The sequence below is a fragment of the Protopterus annectens genome, chromosome 14.part0 (assembly GCF_019279795.1).
Source record: "Protopterus annectens isolate FY-2018-M chromosome 14.part0, PAN1.0, whole genome shotgun sequence".
NCBI lineage: Eukaryota > Metazoa > Chordata > Ceratodontiformes > Protopteridae > Protopterus > Protopterus annectens.
In genome coordinates, this window is record NC_056748.1 from 241508580 (window position 1) to 241533679 (window position 25100).

Here is a 25100-nt window from a genome sequence, read left to right on the forward strand (position 1 = left end):
AAAATTGGGCTTATGAATGAAAACACACAGTCTGAAGAAGTTTTCAATAAAGAGAATGAAAGTGCTAACTGATATTGATTTACTACACGGACTTTAATCTTTTACATTCATTAAAGTGTGTTTTTACAGAGTATACTTTAGCTGAGGACTTTATTGTTTCTGACCATTGGTGATGTCATCAGCTCATGTGCATACCCATCTGACTACATATGAATGCTTATGCACATACTTTTCAATAACACTACATGAAAAAATGAAATCCATGTTTCTTCCATTAGACATAAACCTGCTAACCTGCAAAAGATAAAAACTAAATAAAACCTTGTGGGACCCCCTATGGATACTGGTAGTAGAGAGAATAAGCTTTTCTGCCATTGAACTGCCTGTTGTTCTTCCTCTAGGCAATTTTGAAACCAGGCAACAGAGTAATTTTCTAAGGCCAGGTTTTGTTGAGTGTAACAATTTTGATTGCTTAACCATGTTAAAGGCCTTTGACAGGTCTAGGAAGAGTGCAGATGATAATTAATCATTATTTTTGTGAAGACTGATGGTATTTGTAAATGTTAGTAATGCAGTAGTTGTGCTGTGGGCTGGTCTGAAACCATGTTGAGACTGGGATAGGAGTATATTGTTAGTGAGGTATTGCATAAGTTGGTTGTGAATGCGCCATTCCAAGATTTTGGCTAAAGGAGAGAGTATTGCTATAGGTCTATCATTGGATATGTCAGTGGAACTACCACCTTTGTGCAGGTGGATTACACGGGCAATTTTTCAAATAGGGGGAATAGTTGATTCAGTTATTGTTCTATTAATAAGGATTGCAACCGGCACAGCTATGGCATCTGATGTAATTTGAAGGAATTCAGCTGGGAGTTGATCAGTGGCTAGGGTTGTAGGTTTCAGTTTGGTTAGTAGTTTTCTGATATATTCGGTTGGTGCTGGTTGTAGGTTAAAAGAAAGGTCAGATAGTGGGGGGGTTGGGGGAAGATTGGTTGTGTAGTTTGGTAGTTGGTTGGCAAGGGTTAGTATGGTTTCTGTAAAGTATGCATTAAAGATTTCAGTTATGTCACTTGGTTGGTTGTTATTGGTAACTGTTGGGGATGGGGTAGCAGTTTTGCCTGGTTGCAGTACTTTATTTATCCATGCCCAGAATTATTTTGAGTTTCTTTGATATATTGTTTGTAGATTAAGAAAGTAGTTTTTCTTATCCAGGTACACTCATTTTGTTGTGCTGTTCCTAAGTTCATGGTAGAGCTGTTGATCTGTATGGGGATTTGGTCTTTCTCCTGTGATTCCAGAGTTTGTTCCTTTCTGTTATTTTTATTTTGGTTTCATTTGTTAGCCAAGGTGCAATTTTTGGCTTGGATCTAATGGTCCGAGTTGGGGCATGTCTATCCAGGATCGACAAGAAGATGGCACTGAAGTGCTGAACTGCCTCTTCCAGTGTTAGGTGGTAAAATATAGCCCAGTTATAGTTTTTTAGTTCTACAATGAACTTTATGGGGTTGCATTTTTCCTTGTTTCTAAAGGTTTGCAGGACTGGCATATGTTTATGGTGAGACTTGAGTCTTAGAATAAAGGTGGGTTGGTGATCACTTATAATACCTGGGTGGGTCCCTGATGTACTGGGGTGATGGGTGTTATTAATGAGGATCCAGTCTAAGATACTCTGCTTTATACTTCTGATGTCTGTTCTGGTTGTTGTTGTTTGTCTTTCGGCTTTTTCCTGGTAAGGGGTCGCCACAGCAGAACTCCGGTCCGCTAATGATTGGCAGTAGATTTTTACAAAACGCAGAGATGCCAGCTCGACGTCCAACCTTCAACGAAGGTACGCCAATTTACACACGCATGTCTTTCGAATGCTACCCAACCACAGGGAGGACATGAGACTCCACACAGAAGGCACTCCCAAGCCAAGCCGAGAATCGAAAAGGAGAACCTCTTGCTGTAAGGTAACAACGCTACCGCCGTTCTGATGTCTATTCTGGTAGTGGTATTAATTACCTGTTTAAAGTTACAAAGGTTTAGGTGTTTGATTGGGTTCATAGTGGAGCAGGTGTTCCAGTCGATGATAAAGTCTCCTATCAAATAGGTTTCCTGGGGGATGGTTTCAGATAACCACTGCAGAATGTTTTCAAGTGTGGTTATAGTATTGCCAGAAGGAATGTATCCTCATATAATATTTATATGTTTCCTACTGCTGATCCTGAGATTGGTGACTAAAATTTCAGCATTATTAAATTAAGGAATTTCTGTAGTTATTTTTATGATATCAAGGGAGTTTTTAAAGAGTATTGCAACCCCTCCCCCTTTTCTACCTTGGTGGTCTGCTCTATAGATGTTGTAGCCAGGTGGGAGCAGTTCATTATTGGATAATGTTGGCTTTAGCCAAGTTTCAGTAAGGCCAGCAATGACTGGCGAGTAATATGACAATAAGGCATGAAAGTCATGGGTCTATTTTGCTAGGCTTCTAATGTTCATATTTATGATCATTAGACTTGTGGTGGGTCTTTGACATAGTTGGTGCCCATTGTCCAGGTTTTTATTGTTGGGAACTTGAATTTGTGAAGCTATGCCAGGGTTAGGGTGGATGTTGCCTTGTTGTTGCAATTGGCTATACACTTTCAAGAGTAGTTTGGATAGTTTATATCTCTTTGTTAATGGTGATTTGAAACTACCTGAGATTTTTGTGAAGTATGTACGTTTTAAGTAGAGTTGCTTGTATATGGTGTGGACCCCAATGATGTTAAAGTGGGTGACATTAGTAGGTATGGACCCTTGGATTTTGAAATGGTATATAGTGGTGAATTTCATAAGTTGTGTGCTAATAAGCCCCAATGAGAACTAAGATGAGAGTAGCTGTAAGAAATGTTAGAGGGAGGTTTTTGGGAGGGGCATAGTAAGCATGGGTGATGTGGAAGTAATGGGAGGGTATATGTGGAATGTAGATCAGAGGGGAGGTAAATACCCAACACGTGAAATTCCACATCAACAAAAGCTAGTTATTGGCTGTGAAAGGTAAGTGTATCAGACACTGTTAAATACACAGAGAGATCAACTATCCAACCTGTACAGTAACAACTGTACTATTCTAGCTGTACCAAAGTGTTTTAGGGAGAAGGTAGTACAATAAATGCGGATTAAGCTGTCTCTTGTCAGGGGCTATCTAAAGAGCAGCTCTATAATACAGAGGAGTGTTTTTCATAATAGGAATCAAACTTATACAGTTGAAATGCTTTATTTTACTCTTCTCAGTGTAAAACATTCACAATTATTAACTGCACAATAATCAAGTACCTACGCTGTTTTCCCTTATATGGGGAATTTGTACTGGCAGGCAAGTCTCTCACAATAATATGCAGCAGAGGATAACAGCAGGAACTGGCCACAATGTTCTTTAAAACACAGGAAGTGTTAGAAATCTTGACCTGTTGTTCAACTGAACTTTATCTGGCCAGCCAGTAAAATATCCAAGTCTCAGGATATACATACAGAAAAGTCCTTATGGTTGATGAAACTGCATTCCCTTTGTGTAATATTTCCTAATTTAGAGATGCAGTCTGTTCAGATGTGCTGTAAATACTAAAATAGGAGTGGTTCACATTATCATGTTTCCTAAATACCTGTTTTATTTCTTTACAACTGCAGTACCCAGAAAAGGACGTTGTCCCCAGTGAACAGTTTGCCAAGTGTCAGCAAGTAATAAAAAAAAAAAAAATCCACAAACGGAACTCTAAATTGTGTATTTTAATAGGCTTTTTTCACCTGACAGTACTGAATAGGCCATGAGTTGGGGGTAGAAAAAGAACTTCTATACAACAAATAAGAACACCGTGTTTTCACTACCCACATGAACTGCTTTTCAAAGAAACCAAACTAATGAAACAAAAGTGCCAAGAAATCTGAAGACAATGTGAACTGCTCACCACAAACACAACAAGCGAGTGACTGTCTGAAAAAGGGTAACGGCATGATGATCTCGGTAAACGGCTGCAAACTGCCTGCATCACAGTCCATCACTAAATGGCTCACAGAAATGTAGAGAGTCGCATTAACGGGGTTCATCTCCAGACTTCAAAAGGTATGGAATCCAGGGCTAGGATGCACAACTTCATTCCCCTCCAATTAGTTGGCTTGGAGCTCCGGATTTGAAAAAATGCTGCTATGTAGACCGCTTCCTTCTCTATTTCCTCCACTCCTTCTCCAGCACACAAATTTATTTATCAAAGACACTTTTCTTTATCTTTATTTTGTCTCTACTCTCCACCAGATGAGATCTCCTTCCTGGCAATCCAGTGCATTTACATGAATAAAGACCTCTCTAATGATGCTAGCTTTAAATACCAGTTTAAAAACTTCCTTTTCAAATGGATTAGATACAAACTAAACAACAATGATTGCATCACATGAGTCTTTGGTCCCACTGATTCACTCCCCAAGTCCCCACTTAATATTACCCCTCAACAACCCACTCTGCACATCAGATGAATCACTACCATACACTGCAATCACCTCTTTTCCTCAGCAATTCATTTTCTAACTAATGTCACATCTGGACATTATCCACTTTGCATACATGTATATGTATGCTTAGCATATACATATACATGTATATGTATATGTATATGTATAGGTAGGCCATGTACAAGGATCCAATGACTCAAGTACGAACAGTGTTTGACCTCACAGAGGGGTACCCAGTGGGAGTGGGTGTACATCAGGGTTCTGCTCTGAGCCCACTGCTGTTCATACTGGTAAAGGACTACAATAGTAAACAGATCGAAGGGGACATATCAACAAAATAACTGTATGCAAATTTGTGGCATTACAGGCAGACTCTGAGCAAGAACTTCAGCAAAGGATAGGAGAATGGAATGCAAAACTAAAGGCACATGGGATGAAACTAAGCACAGATAAGACAGTGGTAATGGCAGCAAATTGGGGAAATCAGAAGAAGCTTAGAATAGAGGTAGAAGGGAAGATAGTGGAACAGGTAAACAGCTTCAAGTATCTGGGAGGGGTGGTAGAGAAGAGGAATCTAAATGAAACGGTCAAAGCTAAAATCATAGGGACTGCAGCCAACTGGCAAATAGTTTGAGGTATAGTGTATGACAGAAGAATGCCAAAGAAGCTGAAAATTAAGGTGTACAAGACAGTGGTGCGACCAGTACTACTGTATGGTACAGAAAGCTGGGCAGTAAAGACAGAATAGCTGAAGAAGCTAGAGGTGATGGAAATGAAGTGCCTGAGAAAGGTGGTAGGATGCACACTGTGTAACAGACGAAGAAATGCGGTCATAAGAGCAGAAGCCAAAGTAGCTCCAATTTCAGAAAAGATCAAAGAGCAGAAATTACGGTGGTTTGGGCACATGTGTAGAAAAGTAGAAGACAATCTGATGAGGAAGATTTGGGACAGACAGGAAGAAGGCAAGAGGAAGCAAGGACATCCAGCAAAGGGGTGGATGTATTGTGTGAAAGAAGATCTGTGACAGTCAAGCATGAATGTTGAAGAATGCAGGAGTGTGGCACTGAACTGAGAGAGATGGCAACAGTTAACACGATACCCCGACCCCATGTAGAAAAATGAGAAAAAGGGGGCTGATGATGACGATGTATATGTATAGGTATATGTATATAGTATATGTATAGGTATAGGTACAGATATATGCATACAGTATATGTATATGCATAAGTATAGATATATGTATATAGTATATGTATATGTATAGGTATATATATATATATATATATATATATATATATATATATATATATGTATATATATATATATATATATATATATATATATATATATATATATATATATATATATATATATATATATGTGTGTGTGTGTATATATATATATATATATGTCTACTTTCTTTGATCATAATACCATTATTTCGAACAAAGAAAGTACAGCCTTACTTTTGTGAAAGTGCACTTCATCGAAAGTGCACTTTCGCAAATTCTGGTTGAGTGAACCGGCAATTAAAATAAACAAAATAACAATTTAAACTCTGTTTTTCAGGGGGCAAGCCCCTGCACCCCCCACACCCCTGCTACATTAAATATACTAACTCTGAGATCGCACTATAGTGAGAAACAGGTATATTCCCTTATCCTCACTGTAGTGCTTTGTTTTATTTAGATTGCTGGTTCATTGAACTGGAATTTGCAAAAGTGCACTTTAGTTGAACTAAGGTCATACTTTCTTTGTTTGAAATAATGGTATTTCGATCAAAGAAAGTAGATCCACATATAAACACACACACACATATACGTATGTGTGTATGTATGTAGATATATATATATATATATATATATATATATATATATATATATATATATATGTATACATGCATATGTATATATATATATATATATATATAAAATATATATGGATCTACTTTTCTTTGTCAAAATTTCATTATTTTGAAAAAGAAAAGTAGAGCACCACATACGCAAACGTGCACTTAAATGAAAGTGCACTTTCATGAATATCGGTTGAACGAACCGATAAAAAACACAAAAAGGAAACACAAAAAACAGTGTTTTGTGCCCCATGTAGGGGGCTGCGCCCCTCACACCTCCGCTACTTAAATATACTAACTTTGAGATAGCACTACAGTGGGGAAACAGGTAAATTCTCTTTTCCCCACTGCAGTGTGCTTCAGCTCCGCAGTGTTTCCATTGGTGAAAGCGCACTTTCACGTAAGTGGTCCTCTACTTTTCTTTGTTGAAATAATGAAATTTTGACAAAGAAAAGTAGACCATATATATATATATATATATATATATATATATATATATATATATATATAAAAATAAGTGGATTCATATCACTTCACTGAAAGACCATTTCAAACTGTAGCAAAAGCAATGAAATCCATACAGACAACACAGCAGACTTGCCAGTATAAAAATCCAGCACTGGATTTTTGTACTGGCAAGTCTGCTGTGTTGTCTGTACAGATTTCATTGCTTTTGCTAATCTTTGTCTTTTGGTTAATCATATCCGTACAGCTTTTGCCAGTTGTTCCTTTATCAATTGCGCTTTACTCATTTGAAAGACCATTTCACTGACATCCATTTCACTGAGACCAAATCACCTAAAGTTCATTTCACCTAAATCTCATTTCACTGACAAGTAGTACAATAAGGCAAATCAAAGGTATATGTCCTTTTCCGCACTGTAGTGTGATCCTGGTGTTAGTATATATAGCTGGGGGGGTGGGGGGCATAGTCCCCCACCTAGTTGGGTTTTACCATATAATGTAGAACAAAAACCAGACAACAGAAAACCAAATTAAGTGGGGGGCCACGCCACCCACACCCCCCATTGTGGGGGACTGTTCCCCCCACATCCCCTAACTATATATACTAACACCAGGATTGCACTACAGTGGAGAAAAGGACATATACCTTTGACTTGCCTTAGAGTACTACTTGACAGTGAAATGAGTTTTAGGTGAAATGAACTTTCAGTGAAATGAACTTTAGGTGATTTGGTCTCAGTGAAATGGGTGTCAGTGAAATGGTCTTTCAGTGAAGTGATACGAATCCAAATAAGTATATGTATATGTATATGTGTAGGTGTAGGTATATGTATATAGTATATTTATAGTACGTGTATATGTATGTTGTTTTTACTAAGTAATCTTACAGCACATTTATAAGTGATAGTCTAATACGATGTCTGTTTCAAATCTTATAGTTATGCTTTGTTTGTGTACTGTGTTACTTCAGTCTGTTGTTTGTTGTACTTTGTAACCTGCGCTGAGCCTGTAAATGATTATTTTTGATCACACTGGCCTTCTCCAGTAAACAAACATAAAATAAATAAATGCATGGGACAAGCATTTGGAAACACTTATGAAGGGTAAAGTAATAATTTGCTAATAAAACATGATCTGCAGCTTATAATCATCATCATCATTAACCTCTTTTTTCACATTTATTTCATTAATGGGGTCAGGATTCACTATCAAATAGCCCAGCATTTCTTGATTTAAAGGTGCTCTACTACCTTCTTTGACAGTTGGTTGTTCCAGGTCTTCTCTCATGCAATCCAGCCATTTCTTGGCTGAATGTCTATGTTTCTTCTTGCCTTCTTCCTGTCTCTCCCAAATCTCTTTATCCAAATCATCTTCTATGACTTTTGATCTGATGTAGTTGGAATTACTATGGCTTTTGATCTGATGTAATTATGTCTTCATCTGACCCACAGTGTGCATCCTATCATCCATCTCAAGCACTTCATCTCCATCACCTCTAGCTTCAAGTGGTTGGCATAAAGGTTAAGGTTGTGCACGGTAGTCCCTATGGTTGAGTGTTTAATTCCCAGTGCCCTTTTTTGCCTACTTCGTGACCTTGAGCAAGTTACTTAACCAGTCATTACTCCTGGGTCACCCCTAAAAAGGGACTGTGTGTCTGGTGGACGTACCTGGTTAACAAATAGGCATTATTATTACTACTATTATTATTAGTCAGCAGCTGTAACTTCACTGAGCAAGTTTCTGTGCCATTCAGAGGTACTGGTTGCACCACATTTGTGCCCTTATGTTTCAGCTTCTTTGGCATTCTTCTATCACAAATTTCCTCCTGACTTTCTGTGCCATTTGGCTGCAGCACTTCTGATTCCAGCTTTGACCTCATCACTCATACTTCCCTACTCCTGGCTGAGACAAATGAAGCTTTTAACCTACTCCACTATTTTCCCTTTCATGTCAGTTTTCAGCTTCTTCTGATTACCCTATTTGTTGCCATAACAGCTACCTTGTCTGTACTTAGTTTCATCCCATCTGCCTTCAGTTTTACATTCTATTCTCCTATCATATGCTGAAGTTCCTGCTCAGAGTCTGTTTCTAATGCCATATTGTCTGCATACAACAGCTTTGTTGATCTGTCACCTCCAGCCTATTTGCTATTGTAGTCCATCACCAATATGAGCAACAGTGAGCCCAGAGCCGAACCCTGATCCACACTCATTTCCACTGAGAACCCATCTGTGAATGTGAGCACTATTTGTACTTGTGTAATTAAGCACTTGTATACAGACTGCATTAATTCTACCAATAATTCCAAGACTTTTGAACTATTGTAGAACTGCCCATATCAGAATTATTGGGACTTTATCAGATACTTTCTCAAAATCTAGGAATGCCCAATTATACTCTTTCCTCAAATCCTGCTTGTTCTACACTATCTGTCTCACTCTGCACATCCGGTCAGTTGTGTTGCATCCTGTTCTGAATATGAACTGCTCATCTCCCACTTACTTTCTACTACTCTGCATATTCATTTATCAGCCACTATCTCCAGCACCTTCATACATTGTGAGAGAAGTCTGATATGTCTATGCTCACAGCAGTTGTGGATAGACCCTTTGTTTTTAAACAGTGGCACTAGTGTATGTACAACTGTGTATGACTGCATATACCCAGATGTTTGCATTAGATCATATGAATGAAAAGTACATAAATAATAACCTAGAAGTCTATTTCAGCTTGCATTTGTGAGAACTACATAGTGGAATCCATCACACCCCATATTCTCTCCCAAACTCTTAGTTCTGGAATAAGAGAAAAGGTCCCAAAATCTGGAGAATATTTTCAGTATTGCTCTTATATAATTAAAGTTGCTAGTACAGCATATTTTCCACTAACAAGGATTTTTCTGAAGGGTATGAAGACCAAAACTCACGTTTGTCATTATTTGATGGCTGCAGTCTACAGCGCGTTACCAGAAAGCCTCACATTTTATGAGGAATAGACCTGAAGTATGAGAAAAATGTCACAAACTGTTAAGAGCTATGCCCTCTGCACACATATGTGCACACACGCACACACACACACACACACACACACACACACACACACACACACACACACACACACACACATGACCATAAATTAAAGTCACTTGTATGACCACATACCTTAGACATTTGCTTGAGAGCAAGTAAATAAAAATGCATAAATAATAGCCCAGAAATGTATTTCACTCCACTGCTGTTAGAAAAATACAGCGCAACCTAATGCAACTCTTTTTTTGCCTCTCAACTTCTTAGTTCAAGAATCAGAGACAAACATCAAAAATCAGCAAAAGATTTGAAATATTTCTCATATATACTAAGAAAGTACATTATCAGTAGAATACAAAATCTAAAACCCATGTGCTTATGATTATTTAATAACTGCAATCTACAACAATTTGCCAGAAAGCTACAAACTTTACAAGGAACAGAAAAAAAATATGCCTCAACTTCTTTACTCAAGAATTCTTGACATAACCAAAACTAATGAGAAGATAAAGGTCCCAAAAGTGGCATATGTTTACATTTTTAAGCTATTTAACATGGGAGCACGATCTGGTTAGGTGACTTGCTCAATGTTGAACATTAGGCACCTAGAGTGGGATGGATTCAAACTCTGTACATTTGTCTACAAGAAGTGGGTCATTAACAGCCCAGACTCCTAAGCACCAGACAACTCTAATTCACATAAAAAGTTAACAGAACATGTGCTGATGTGCATTTTCTGAACAATAACAAGCATAAAACGAATGACTGATATTGTTAACTGACTGTAATCCTCAGTGACTTATAAGGAAAAAAAGTTATGGGGAACAAGGCACAAATATAAGGCAAAATAAGAGATATTCTGTAAAATCAGTGACAGCTAGACTAGTCTAATTCACTTAAAAAGTAACACACAATTTTGCATCAACATACATTGTCGGAACAATAACAACTATGAAACTCTGACAACTGCCATTATTTACTTTAATCATCAGTGATTTACCAGAAAAAAAAAACTTAGCAAGGGCAAGGTATAAATATAATACAAAATCAGAGACATTCTGTAAAATCAGAGACAGATGAGAGGCCGGATACTCTAATTTACTTAAAAATTCACAAAAAACAGGATTTGGATCAACATGCATTTTTTGAACAAAAAGAACACTGAAACTCTAAAGACTGGCATTATCGTCTCTAACTGCAATACTGAATGATTTACCAAAACTGAAAAGTTTTAGTGGGATGAAGGATAAAATATGAGCCAAAATCAGAGACATTCACTCATGTTCATGCAAACACACACACACACACACACACACACACACACACACACACACACACACACACATACACAAACATATTTAATTACCAGATCCACACTAAACATGGCAACACCTTCAGTGGAATACTGACTTTTCCTAAAAGATCAGACTACTGCTAGCTTGGCCACTACTGGTTCTTTTTGACTGTGACAAACTTCAGGAAGTCTCTTTCTCCAAGCATACCCAGGAAATCAGATATGTGGGTGGGATAAGTTTTTTTTTTAGTTTTTTAATCATTTTAGAGCTCCCCAGCTAGCAACAGACCCTCCAGACCCTAGACAGCTACCTAGTTCTCAGGCTGAATCATTCCCTGCTAGCATCTGCCTTTTATATTCCATGGACTGGGTAGTGATTTCTGCTGGCATCATCCTGCTATCAGCAATTTGCCAGGCAGAATTTATAAATGGCCCTTCCTCATTCTTTATTCCTGTTGTCCCACCCATGTGATCCCAGGCAGTCCTCATATTGTGCTGTATGTCCCAATATGAGAACTCATGTTGCCTTTATTCAACACCAACTCAGTTTGTTCTGCTTTATCTAACAGATGCAAATGCGGTCTGAATGGACTCTTTTTTTCTCATTATTACACCCGTGCTATAGGGCACAAGCTACGATTATGAATACTGTCCAATCATTACACTACAGTCTGATTGCCATCAGTGTATCACTAATTCTGATGACATCCCTCACTGCTTTCAGAAGACTCTCCCTTCTCATTTCTAGTCTGTCCTCTCCCCTGCGTAGTAGACTCTGGATCCTAAGCCAAGTGGTTTTGCTGCAATACCCTTTCACCTTGTCTTGATCTGCAGATTATAATGTAGGCAACAAAATGGACACACTAGTAGAACGCTGGAGTCCTTACCACTTGTAACCACCTATGTCATGCCATTATGGGATGAGGAATTACTAAGAATAATACTGAAGAATGGTTACTGTACAAAACAGGTTATCTTGAAAATAGAGAAAAAAAAGATACAGCCTAAGATTTTTGGGGCTCTGTGAAATAAATGAAGGAGTGATGTGGTGTTCTTGCTAACAACATGGATTTCCAAGCTCATAAACTTATAGAAAGGTTTCTTCTATGCAGTTGAGAGTGGCCACAGGGCTACACACTAACCTATACCTAAAAATTCAGCAGCACCATCAAAATAAATTCTGATAATGGTTCTTTCTTTGAAGATTGCTCAGCACAATATGAAAAGTCTGACGATGACTAAGCATCTAAAACCTTAAAATAGAGGAAAGAGTATTTGGCACTAATAAAATATTTGAAACAAAAATATCCAACCCCATTTACTTTATCCAGCAATGTTAAAATGTATCATTCATCAGGAAAGATAATATTTATTCACTGGAAGAGACGAGGAACTTTATAAAAAATAATGATTCAATCTTTTTTCAAGAAGACATGAACACTATAAAATTATGTTCAGGAATAAATAGATGGCGTGAAGCAACCAGTAAGAAATAAAGAGTCATTCCTGTGACAGCTACTACCACCTCAAAGGAATAAAATAGGATCTGAATTTAACACTTAATTTATTTATTTATTTATTTATTTGTTAACATTTGATTACCTGGAAAGTCTGCCTGGGTAGAAGCCCATTTTCAGCAGAGGCCCAGGGAGAAAAGCTCCAAATTATTACAAAACACATAAAGAATAATACTTTTACAATGTTCAAAATAAAACAAAAACATCTGCAGTTTAGATAATTATAACAAACTAGACATAATATAAAAACATTGGATACAAGGTATATGACAAACATTTAGTATTTAGAGAAATTTTAGACAGCTTGTAGAGAAATTAAAGGTAAGTTAGTCTAATATAAATAGGAATTGCAATATGACGTGAGGGAAAACAGGCTTATGGTATATTTAGAGAAAAAGTCAGGGAACAGAATTAGATAGCAATAAGGAAGTAAGTGAAGACAGGAGAATAAGGCTGTATAAGGAATGAAAAGGTACTTGTTTATACTTAGGGATATAGTTTAGCCTGGTTTTGAGGAAGAACAGAGCCAGACTTTAGCTAGGAAGTCTTTCAGAGTGGTTTTGAAAGATGGGCGGTAGGGTATAGCCCTGATGGATACAGGTAAGGAGTACTAGGCCTTATCAACCTTGTACGGGTACAGACAATACCCAGCAGATTTGCTAGGTTTGTAGACAGACAGGAGTTTTTGGTCACTAGATTGCAATGACTGACTGGGAACATAGTTGTGTAGAATGTTTTTTAAAGTATAGACTAGGTAAATCGTTTCTTTTAAATAAACATTCAAGCATGCTGTTACTTCTAACATATATGGCCATATATGGCTATTTAATATAGTTTTATTCATGTCTGCTAGGGGAATGAAAAGTCTTAGCCTAAAACTGAAATGATAAAAAATAATACCTTTGCAAGGTAATTATTTCTATATGTGCTTTTTAGTAACTGGTGTTCATTTTTCCGTAAAAGACTCATAAACTGATTCACAGTTAAATGCTTTACATAACATTAAAATGAAATATCAGAATATTAATGGTTATTTTCAAATAATAACAGCATTTTAGTTATTAAAGCTAGATATGGAATATGAGCAACATAAAATAAGAATACTATGAATTATTCATGAGCTAGCTCATGAATATTAATATATAGTTATGAACGTTAAACTGTATGAATTTTCTTTTTAATGTTATCTCTGTGCCTTTTTTCAAATTTCCTAACTTAACGGCTTCATGGTATTTTATTTAGAATTCTATTTAGACACACTTAATCATTGCTTAAACATACCTGGTGTAAATGCTCATGTGGTGTCATGAGCAGATGTGAGAGTGTTCATTCTCACCTCTCACTCAAATGTGATGAAGCTGTGTATTCACAAGGCAATGAGAATTTGTAAAGGAAAGAATAAGAAAATCAAAACTGTCACTTTATAATAATCCCTTTAATGTCGAAGAGATTAAGATTCATTTAGTAAATACTTGGGTATTCTGAGTAAGTGACAAAGCTGTTTTGACTTATAAAATATGTGAAATTACAGAAAAAAATAGTGATGTTCATACTATGTGCTTTTGAATACTAATAAACATGCAGGTAACTTAAACATTATGGGGATTAAAGAGACAGCTAATATATGAACTGCATTCACATTGCATTAACAATCAAAAACTACCAGGATAATTTCACTAACATAAGACTCTATTTGGCACTTGTTAAATATCAATTTATTTACACGTTTGAATTGTGTAAATAGCTATTAGTTAAGGATTACTAGAAATATTAGTGCAGTCACCCACAAGGAATAGTGAGACAAATGACATGCTGTAATATATATATATATATATATATTTTTTTTTTTTTAATTTATTTATCATTTTGTTGACCAGGAAAGTCTGATTAGGACAGAGCCTATTTTCAACAGAGGCCCAGGGAGAAACACTCCAGATGCATGTCTTTGGATTGTGGGAGGAAACCGGAGTACCCGGAGGAAAGCCACGCGAATGCAGAGAGAACATGCAAACTCCACACAGAAGACACCCCAGCCGAGAATCAAACCAGAGAACCTCTTGCTGTGCAGTAACAACATTAACCGCTGCACCACTGCGCTGCCCTTATATTAATATAAAAATGATTAGGTGAGAATATGCTAGGGAAATGGTTTGTTTTCCTTAGACATTGAAAGAAGTTCTACTGTTGATGGAATGAGTTTGTTAATAAAAGATAACATATTGGTTGTAAAATCTGTAGGTAATACAACAGACTTTTTATAAAATTAACTGTTATTGTTATTACTTATGTAGATAATAAATGACATTTAACAGAAAATAAAAGGAAAAACAAAAGGTATAACAGAAGCAATGCATGTGACGACTATAATATGTTATATTTTACAAGAAACAGAGCGTGTTTGGAATTAATAATTCTTATATGAAAATTTTTTATTTACACTCGTGGCCATTCATACCTGTTTCTATGTGTGGAATTTTATATACACAGTCAAAGGAATAAACATTGCTAAGTATAACATAAATGGCCACATGCATTCCCGTAAGAGTAATATGAGTGGGTTCCTATCAGAAGAGCAAACGCTTAAATTAGCGAATGCTCTTATATCAAACTTTAAAATGCAAAACCTGAAAATGTTGAAGGCACGGAACATCAATTTGTTTTCCCAGGGGAAAAAAATCGATGGTCCATTCTCCAGACTTTGCTGTTTTCTCCACTGTGGTGTGATCTTGGAGTTGGTATACAGCCCCCCACTTTATTTTGCCTGTACATTTTATTTATTTATTTTTTTTGGATTAGTGATTTTTTTTTTTCCATGAGAAAAAAATTCACTGATCTGTTCCTTCAAAATTTTAAGGTTTCACATTTTTAATAGCAACGTAAAAAACTCCTGTTAAGAGATGAACGCTCCTAGTTTCAAACAAGTGTTAATATACGAAATCAACAAACTGGAGCGAAATGACCTCAGTGAAATGACGTTTCCAAAGGCACACAAAAGAGTTATTCAACTCAATAGGAATAGCGTTTCCAAACACACAAAAAGGTTATTCAACCCAATAGAAATAAAAGTTCACATTTTTAAGTTCGATAAAAGAGTGTTCACTAGTTTTAGCGTTCAATCTTCTGATATAGATGTAGATGAGCAACTTGTTAGGAGAGCATCTTGGGACATGGTAACTGTATTGGCAGTGGAGTTTTACAGTGTCAGGGTGCCAGCCCAATACCCAACCTTCCACAGAAGGCACACACATGCACACACTCACACCTAGGGCCAATTTAGAGTGTCCAATCCACCTACAGCATGTCTTTGGGATGTGGGAGGAAACCAGAGCACCCGGAGGAAACCCAAGTGACCACAGAGAGGACATGCAGACTCCGCACAGAAGGCACCCCAGCCGAGGATTGAGGCAGAGAACCTCTTGCTGTGAGGCAGCAATGCTAACCGCTGCACCACCATGGCCACCACTATAATATTGAAAAAGCTTCCATTCTTTACCTATTTGCTTATTTCTTCAAGTCATTATTTTCCTAACCACTTGATTTCCATAATGCATGCCTGTACTTAAGTTATTTACTAAAAATGCAAAGCATGTATAGTTAGGACTTCTGCTTTCTCCATCCCCCCTCCCCAGATGCTGTGATTTTACTGGTGATATTCCCAAAATAAGGGCATATCTGCATTGCTCTGGATATGTCTTCATCATGGCCAGAAACCACCCATCTCCCTCCAAAAATGGTTGAGCTGGCAAAGCTTCTCTTTCCACCCCTCCTTCCCTCCCACCCTGGCTCCTTCAGAGCCAGAGCCGCTTGCCAGTCTCGGGTCATCTGGGTCATAGTAAGGAATTGATCTCTCCATGCACAGATTCTGTTTTTTTTTGCATACTAATTTCTAATGTTGCATTTTAGATCCTTCTTACTCTCTGATAGTTCTTTAATAAGGGTATATTACACAAAGATTGCTGATATAAAATCACATCTTACTTAGCAACTTCATGAAATAAGCCGTTAAAAGTTTTTTTCTTCTTCCAGTCTTCCCGTACTGCTTTTTATCTCTTGCTTTCCATTTCACTTTTACTTTACTTGAGCTCAGTTCTATATGGTTTATCGCCAAATTACTAAAACAAAATATACACATCAAAGTCTAAACTTAAGCTAAGTAAAATGAAGCTCGAGAAAGGTTTAAGTAAATATGCATATAATCCTTTTTATATCACCATTTTTAATATTTTTTGTTCCTTGCTTCCCTTTTACATTTGTTTTGCATATATCTGACTGAACATCATGTAACAATACCAGAATAAATCAAACAAAGCATTTAGCTCAGTATAGTTTAGGCCAAGTAAAATAAAAAAAAAAAAAAACTGGAAAGAAAAAAATGTAAATAGTCAGAAACAACACTGGCAATATAAAATTAATAAAATGCCTTACAAGGGCTTTTCACACTTCATATTGATACTTATATTTATTATTTATTTATTTATTATTTAATACCAGGAGTGTCTGACTGAGCTGAAAAGGCCCTTTTTCAGCAGAGTCCCGAGGAGAAAAGCTCCACATAAAAAAATTACAGATACATTAAGATATTTAGACATAATCAGTATACACACAAATTACAATAGACATGTTTTTACAGCGGTATGCAGCACATCAACAGTTACAGTGGAGAGAACAAACAAGAAAATATTAATTTAAAAATAAAGGTAATTAATAGATTTGTGGTGTACAGCTGAAATTTGGAACAGAGGTAGAATACATGCGTAGTACACAGGTACAGTACATACATTGTACATTAGCCAGTGTTTGTGAGTAAGAGTGAAAACTATTATCAAGTACTCTAAGGTTTAGTATGTGTACCTTATCCGCTTTAACTAGCCTGGAGAGCAGTCATGGCACTGGCAACTTTGCTTGAGATGTTGCCTAATGAGGTTTATAAAGGAGGCTTTGGACAATGTGTTTAGAATGCTAGTAGGGACAGAGTTCCATTTTTTAGCCCCTGAACTACTATGTAGTGTGTCTCCAAAGCTATTGTAGCTGTTGGTGACTTCTAGTAGTAGTTTGCTTGATGATCTAAGAGCCCTTTTGGCTGAGTGATGTTGTACTAGGTTTTTGAGGGCAGGATACTTATTGGGGAGGTAATAGATAGAATGACAGAGGCAGAGCTGATTGTAGGTTAGGATGTTGGGCAGTTCAAGCCAGTGGAGCTGTCTCAAAGCAGTACAGTGATGAGTTCTATATGAGCAATTTGCAGCAAAGTGGGCAATTCTGTTACAGCAAGCTTCCATTTTGCTCAGTTCAGTTTTGTTGAGATTAGTCAGAACGGGAGATGCATACAGTAGGGTGGATAGAAGTTGGGAGCGAGCAATGGCTGATCTTGTGTTGTTGGTAAGAAATGATTTGATATGGTAGAGTGATCCCAGTTTGGCATTAGTTTTTTAATAGTTAAGTTGAGATGACTATCAAATTTTAGGTGGGAGTCTATGGTTATTCCCAGCACCTTAGCCTGTGCCACTGGAGCGATTGGAGTAGCATTTGTGGAGTAGATAGTGAATTGACAGTTATCAGTGTTTTTGTTAGAAATGGTTATAATCATAAGCTGAGTTTTCTTTGGATTGAGGATAAGTTGGGTTTTGGTAAGGTAGTTTTCAATGTCAGAGAATGCTAGTTGAGTTGTTTGCAGGAGGGTGGGAATGTTTTGTGCAGCACAGATTAAGGTAGTATCATCTGCACACTGAATGATAGATGCATGCTGTGTGAAGGTATGGAGGTCATTTGTGAAGATTGTGAATAGTAGTGGTACTAAGACAGAACCCTGTGGGACTGCTATAGTTATGGGCAGCTGAGGAGAGAGAGAATCTTCCCATTTCACAGCTTGGTACCTGTCAATTAAGTAGCTTTGGAACCAGGTAAGAGTGGAATTTGATAGGTGATATTGGTTTAGTTTGTTTAGTAGGATTTGGTGCGAGACTGTGTCAAATGCTTTGGACATATCCAAAAAAAGAGTTGACACCTGCAGGTCTTCGTTTTTGAGATGGTTTAGTGTGTCTGTGAAGCAGAGGAGGGCTGTAGTGGTACTATGGGCAGGTCTGAAACTATGTTGAGTAGGTGACAGGATGTTGCTGCCTAGGAGATATTTTAGCACCTGGGTATGGATGCATTTTTCTAGAATTTTGGCCAGGGGGGGAGAGTATAGCAATGGGTCTGTAGTTATTAAGTTCAGTGGAGGTCCCGTCTTTATGTATGGGTGTAACATAGGATATTTTCCAGAGTTTGGGCACATAGTTTTCAACAATTGATCTGTTTATGAGAGTGGAGACTGGGATAGCAATAGCATCTGCTGTGAGTTTCAAGAAATAGCTGGGGAGTAGGTCGGCTGCTGTTGATGAGGCTTTTGGTTTGGGGAGCATGCTTTTGACTGAAGTGGTGAAAACTGTTTTGAGGGTAAAGCTTGTATTAGTGTTATTTGTGTTGGGGGGGGATAGTAAGGTTGGAACTGTCCTGTGATACTAAGAATAAAATTGAGTTCACAAAGTGGGAGTTGAATTGTGTTTCGATGGGAACTTTAGTGCCAGGGGTGGTTGGTTTGGGGGTAGCCTTTTGGGTGGATTTTAGTAGCTGGTTTACATTTTTCCAAAAATTTTGGGGGTTGTGTTGGTATTTAATTTGTAATGTCATGTAGTAGGATTTTTTTGTCTAGCCTAATGCATTTTTTTGCATGGTTGCGCAGTTCTTGGTACTTAGTTAGGCTTTGTGTTTCTTTGGGGTTTTTTTATAGTAAAGCCAGGCAGTGTCTCTGGACTTGAGTATTTGTTTGGTTTCTTTACAGAGCCAGGGGTTTGTAGAGGTTCTAACCTTGATTTTATGTAATCGAGCGACAGTGGTCGAGTCTGAGGGTTTTTAGGGGGGGGGTCCAGTCACAGTTACAGAGTATATAATTACCTTTTAGTACATCAGAACTTCACTCTGCTGTACTATGTTCCAGTTTTATTACACGGGTACCCTTCATAAAGTTGCCTCAGTTTTAGAATAACTTCACGCTTTATTAATTAGCTGTAACCAGCATGTTTCACTTTTTGCCAAATTCCACTGTGATCTTTTTGGTTTCTTCTTTTCTAACAGATTACAGATGAAGTCTTAAACCTTTCTATCCTCACTGATTTGATCAAGCCACTTCCTTGATGTACTTCCGTAAGACGACTCGTTTAGTTTTCAGTAGATTGATATGCAGGATTCTAGTCTTCACCTACTACCTGCTGCGTGGCAGGACACAGATGGAATCAGACCTCCTGTTGTTTTAGCTACCTGCTGCATGGCAGGACACAGATGGAATCAGACCTCCTGTTGTTTTAGCTACCTGCTGCATGGCAGGACACAGATGGAATCAGACCTCCTGTTGTTTTAGCTACCTGCTGCATGGCAGGACACAGATGGAATCAGACCTCCTGTTGTTTTAGCTACCTGCTGCATGGCAGGGCACAGATGGAATCAGACCTCCTGTTGTTTTAGCTACCTGCTGCATGGCAGGACACAGATGGAATCAGAGCTCCTGTTGTTTTAGCTACCTGCTGCATGGCAGGACACAGATGGAATCAGACCTCCTGTTGTTTTAGCTACCTGCTGCATGGCAGGACACAGATGGAATCAGACCTCCTGTTGTTTTAGCTACCTGCTGCATGGCAGGACACAGATGGAATCAGAGCTCCTGTTGTTTTAGCTACCTGCTGCATGGCAGGACACAGATGGAATCAGAGCTCCTGTTGTTTTAGCTACCTGCTGCATGGCAGGGCACAGATGGAATCAGACCTCCTGTTGTTTTAGCAACCTGCTGCATGGCAGGACACAGATAGAATCAGACCTCCTGTTGTTTTAGCTACCTGCTGCATGGCAGGACACAGATGGAATCAGACCTCCTGTTGTTTTAGTTGTGGAGAAGTTATTAGGTAGCAATGCTTATATCAAGACCGTTCTTGCTAGCTGTTATTTTCAAATGATAAAATAAGAAAATAATATCTTGCAAATCACTGGAGCTTACTCAGACAAGAATGCTCTGCATGCTGTCCTCTCTGTATATAATCCAAATGTTAATTACTTGGTTAGAAAGCCTCATCAGCTACTGCATAGCATCACTGTAATTTTAATTTATGTACTCTATAAATGCATTGGAAGATGTGACTGATATTGCCACTTATGTCTTTCTTCCCTGATTTTTCTCCTCTTAATCCTTCTATGAAAATGTTTTTTTTTTTCTCTCATATTTCCATTGCCTTCTTTACACATTTTTAACTTGTTAATATTTTTAATGTGTTCTTATTTTTACTACAGTTTTGATTGCTGGAGTTTGGTCAGAAACCTTGCATAAAATAAAGTGGTTAGTCCTTCTGGAGTTGTTACACTGAGAATCTGCATCTTAAAATTAATTGTGTATACCCATCTCTACTGAAATTTCCTCCTTGCTATAGTAAACAGGGACACGCACAGCTGGGGAAGATTTTACTTTCATTAAAAAGCAAGAAAATATTTTACATATCAGACTTGGTATGCACTTTGTTTAAATGTGATCGTATTATTTTTTTTTACTTGGGAATTCTGTAGCTTCATGTCCTTAATCTCTTCACGTGTGACGATACAGTTCCTCCATTTTACATAGGCACACATTTTTTTTTTTAGTTAGTTCTTTCCAGCTAGTCAAGTAAGCATTTAAGAACTTTAGCACAATTTATTTTATTACATTTCTGGCTGTTGCCTGTGTATGGAAATGATTCCTCATTTTCTACTACATGACTTCTTTTTTATTTCTCTTTTATTTTTTTCATTTGTATTATGATTGACAGGTACATCCAAGTCATCTTCCCTCAGCTATATTCACTTAGGGAGAGTGATCTCATCTGGCCACCTCAATGAAAAGTTGAAGTATTATGTTTATAGATGGTTAGATATTAGCCATGTATGACTTGTTAGCATGGACCACGTACAGAAATTAAAAGGATCCTGTCAATACTGGTGAAAAGTTACAAAGGGCCTAACTGAATGACTTAGTATTGCATGTTGGGATTTTTTTTCCCAGCTGATCAGGTGAATCTCTTAAATGCATAATATTCCTGAAATATTTTAGGTATTATTATTTCTTGTGCCAGTGGAAACTCCCTACTAGCTCTCAGCCTAAATATTCATATACCTGTGGTAATGTGGCCTGCCTACATGTAGGGCCACCGCTAACTTCATTCCTGCTCCTGTCCTACTTCCAGTACCTATTACCAATTGTAAAGAAAAAAAATCCCTCCTCTACCCTTTCACCAGAAGGAGGACTGGTTCAGGTGGAACAGTATGAGTCCTACACTGTCTCATAACTGGGAAAAGTCCCAGCTGTATGCCTCACTGGGTAAGGTCCTTGTCCTGCTAACCATGGAGGCTAAACTTCTGTCATGGCATTCAGCAAGTGGATACCTTCAGAAAATTCATCATACTATGTTCAATTCTGGTGGCTTACAAAGCAGACAGATGGAGACTCCAAGTCCTAACTCCACATTGCATGCTTATAACCACCAAGAGTCTGGGGTGCCTTTGTGACACCCTTACACACCTGTGTGTGTGACGTGGCGAACCATCCCTGCCTGTTCTGTAGACAAGTACCTCCATGGAATTCCCCATTCTTCAGTAGGATTCAACTATAAAACATGTGGTCTGAACACATGCAACAATCACTCCTTCCACAAAGCTTGTGCTCTAGACAGGAGCACTACAAAATCCTGAAAGTCAAAAATCCTGAAACCCAAAATCCTGAGACCAAAATCTTGAAAGTTCAAAATACTGAACACTCAAAATACTGAATTTCATAATGCTGAAAACACACAGGATACCAGCACTTACTATATTCCAGCACAAATACATACAGAAACAAATAAAATACAAACCATATTACTCTTCTCCAAGTATAAGATGGGGGGCAAGCCCCCCTGCACCCCCCATGTGGCAGACTGCACCCACCACCCACCCTACCACCACCACCCACTACTTAAATAAATCAACTCCAGGATTGCACTTCACTAGTGCAATCTCGGAGTTGATATATTTAAGTAGCAGAGGTGGGTACAGGGGGGCTTGCCCCATCTTATACTTGGAGAAAAGTAATATAGTTTGTCTTTTATTTGTTTCTGCATGTACTTGTGCTAGAATATAGTAAGCGTTGGCATCCTGTGTGTTTTCAGTATTATGAGATTCAGTATTTTGAGTTTTCAGTATTTTGAACTTTCAAGATTTTGGACTCTGGATTTCGGGTTTCAGGATTTTGTAGCGCTCCCCTCTAGACACATACCACAACCACTCCTTCCACCAAGAAGTAAGCAGGCTAAGCCTCATGATCCCTCTTCTCCTCGCTTCAGATCCAACAGCTGCGCAAGCCACAGATCAAACTCTGATTACTTGTCTCAAAGTTCTTTTCCCATCTACACCAGTGGAACTAAATAGTTGAAGGTATTATGAGGTTAAAGCCATCCCAGATCTGTTCCAGTCCTAATCTCAATGTCACCCTTCCTTTTCTTAGCATATTCCATTCCCATTTAGCTCCTTCCTGTGTCGTCTTACAAGATATTGTTCTCATTTTGTAAGTAATTCTGCTATCATCCCTGGTTATAACAGAAGTTACAAAAGTGCTAACTTCATAAACTGAAAGAGAGTGGAATAAATGATAAAAGGGACTGCAATTCTAAAGACTTGCAGATCAATATATGGTTTACTAACGAAATACATTATTGCAGAATATGTAAAACCCTTTAAATAAAAGGAATACTCATTTTAGTCATTTTACTTGAAGAATGTCACAGCAACTGTGACACAGTCCTGTTTCTTAACTTCTTAACAATTCAGAAATTAATCTTAGAAGATACATTCTAACTGTAAATGTATTTTCACTAAATGCCAAAAGTCTGAGCTAAAAAAAATTGGTAATTTAAAATCTTTCTGTTTAGTAGATGTGATATCTGTGCCATTCGTGAAAAATGCTTTAAAGACCTAAAAGTGATATCACATATTCTAGGTTACACCACCTTACACTGTTGCAGCTTCACTGGGGTTGGTCTTAGTGTCTCCATATGAATAACATAACATCTAAAAGCCAGCCACAAAGGAAACAACTTATGAATAGAAATTGCTGAAACAATAATTAATTCAGTAGTACTGAACATAATACTATAGGAATCTAATGTCTGTCTTCTACATTCGCAATAGAAAGTACAGTTTTGTACCTACCATAAATGTAGATGTTCGAGTGTACACCCTACTGCAGTCATCACACTTGGGGTTATCCTGCCATCAGGCGGTCCCGCAGTCGGCCGGATTTCCAAAGTCTTGGTCCGACGTCGGTTGCTGTCGCCTCATCCCTGACGTCAGTGCGCCAGGGGTATATATATTGCAACCGACGCCATTTTCTTCAGTTTTTCTTGCCCCAGATGTCAGGTGCCCGCAAAAAGGTGATCCAAAATAGTACCAAAAGGTGTGAACACTGTACAGACACAAAATCCCTTCAGCTATAAGCAAATACATCAGTAAGGAATAGCAAAGATTTAGCCAGTAGATCAGAGGGGTTGGAGGGAGGGTAACCTGGACTGCAGCAGGGTGTACACTCGAAGATCTACATTTATGGTAGGTACAAAACTGTACTATGTTCATCGTGTTACCCTGCTGCAGTCATCACACTTGGGTTGAGTCCCAAAGCTAAGGTAGGGTGGAGGCATCATAGAGGGTTAGTGGAGGCAATGAGGCCCTGCAGAACTGCAGTGGCGAAGCCTGCCCTGGACTTAGAATAAAGAGGTAAGTGATAGTGTTTGGTAAAGGTGTGTACAGAACTCCAAGTTGCAGCTTCTAAAATTTCCTTGGTAGGAACCCCCCTGAGAAAGGCTGTAGAGGTAGCTGTTGCCCTGGTAGAGTGGGATCTAATGGTAGGAGGAACTGGTTTCCCATGATGGGTATAGCAGAATCGTATGCAATGGCCTATCCATTTAGAAATGGTTTGCTTGGATATGGCCCTCCCTTGAGAAGCTGTAGCATAGGAAACAAAGAGCTGGTCAGTTTTTCTGAAAGCCTTAGTTTTATCAAAGTAGTAACAAAGCTGCCTGTGAATGTCCAAGGAATGCAGGAGTCTCTCACCTTTGTTCTGTGGACTGGGGTAGAAAGTGGGTAGGTGGATGGTTTGATTTAAAGCTACACTGGAAACCACCTTAGGCATGAAGGAAGGATTAGTTCGTAGAGAAACTCTGTCTTGATGAAAAATGAGGAAAGGTTCCACTGCCATAAGTGCCTGTAATTCTGAGACTCTCCTTGCAGAAGTTATTGCCAGGAGCAGGGCAGTCTTCCAAGATAGGAACTGAAGGTCTGCAGAAAAAGCTGGTTCAAAGGGAGATAGCGTTAGTTTTTCCAGAACAAAGTTGAGGTCCCATGTTGGTGTAGGGGCTCTTCTAGGTGGTCTAATGTTTTTTGCCCCTCTGAGGAACTGC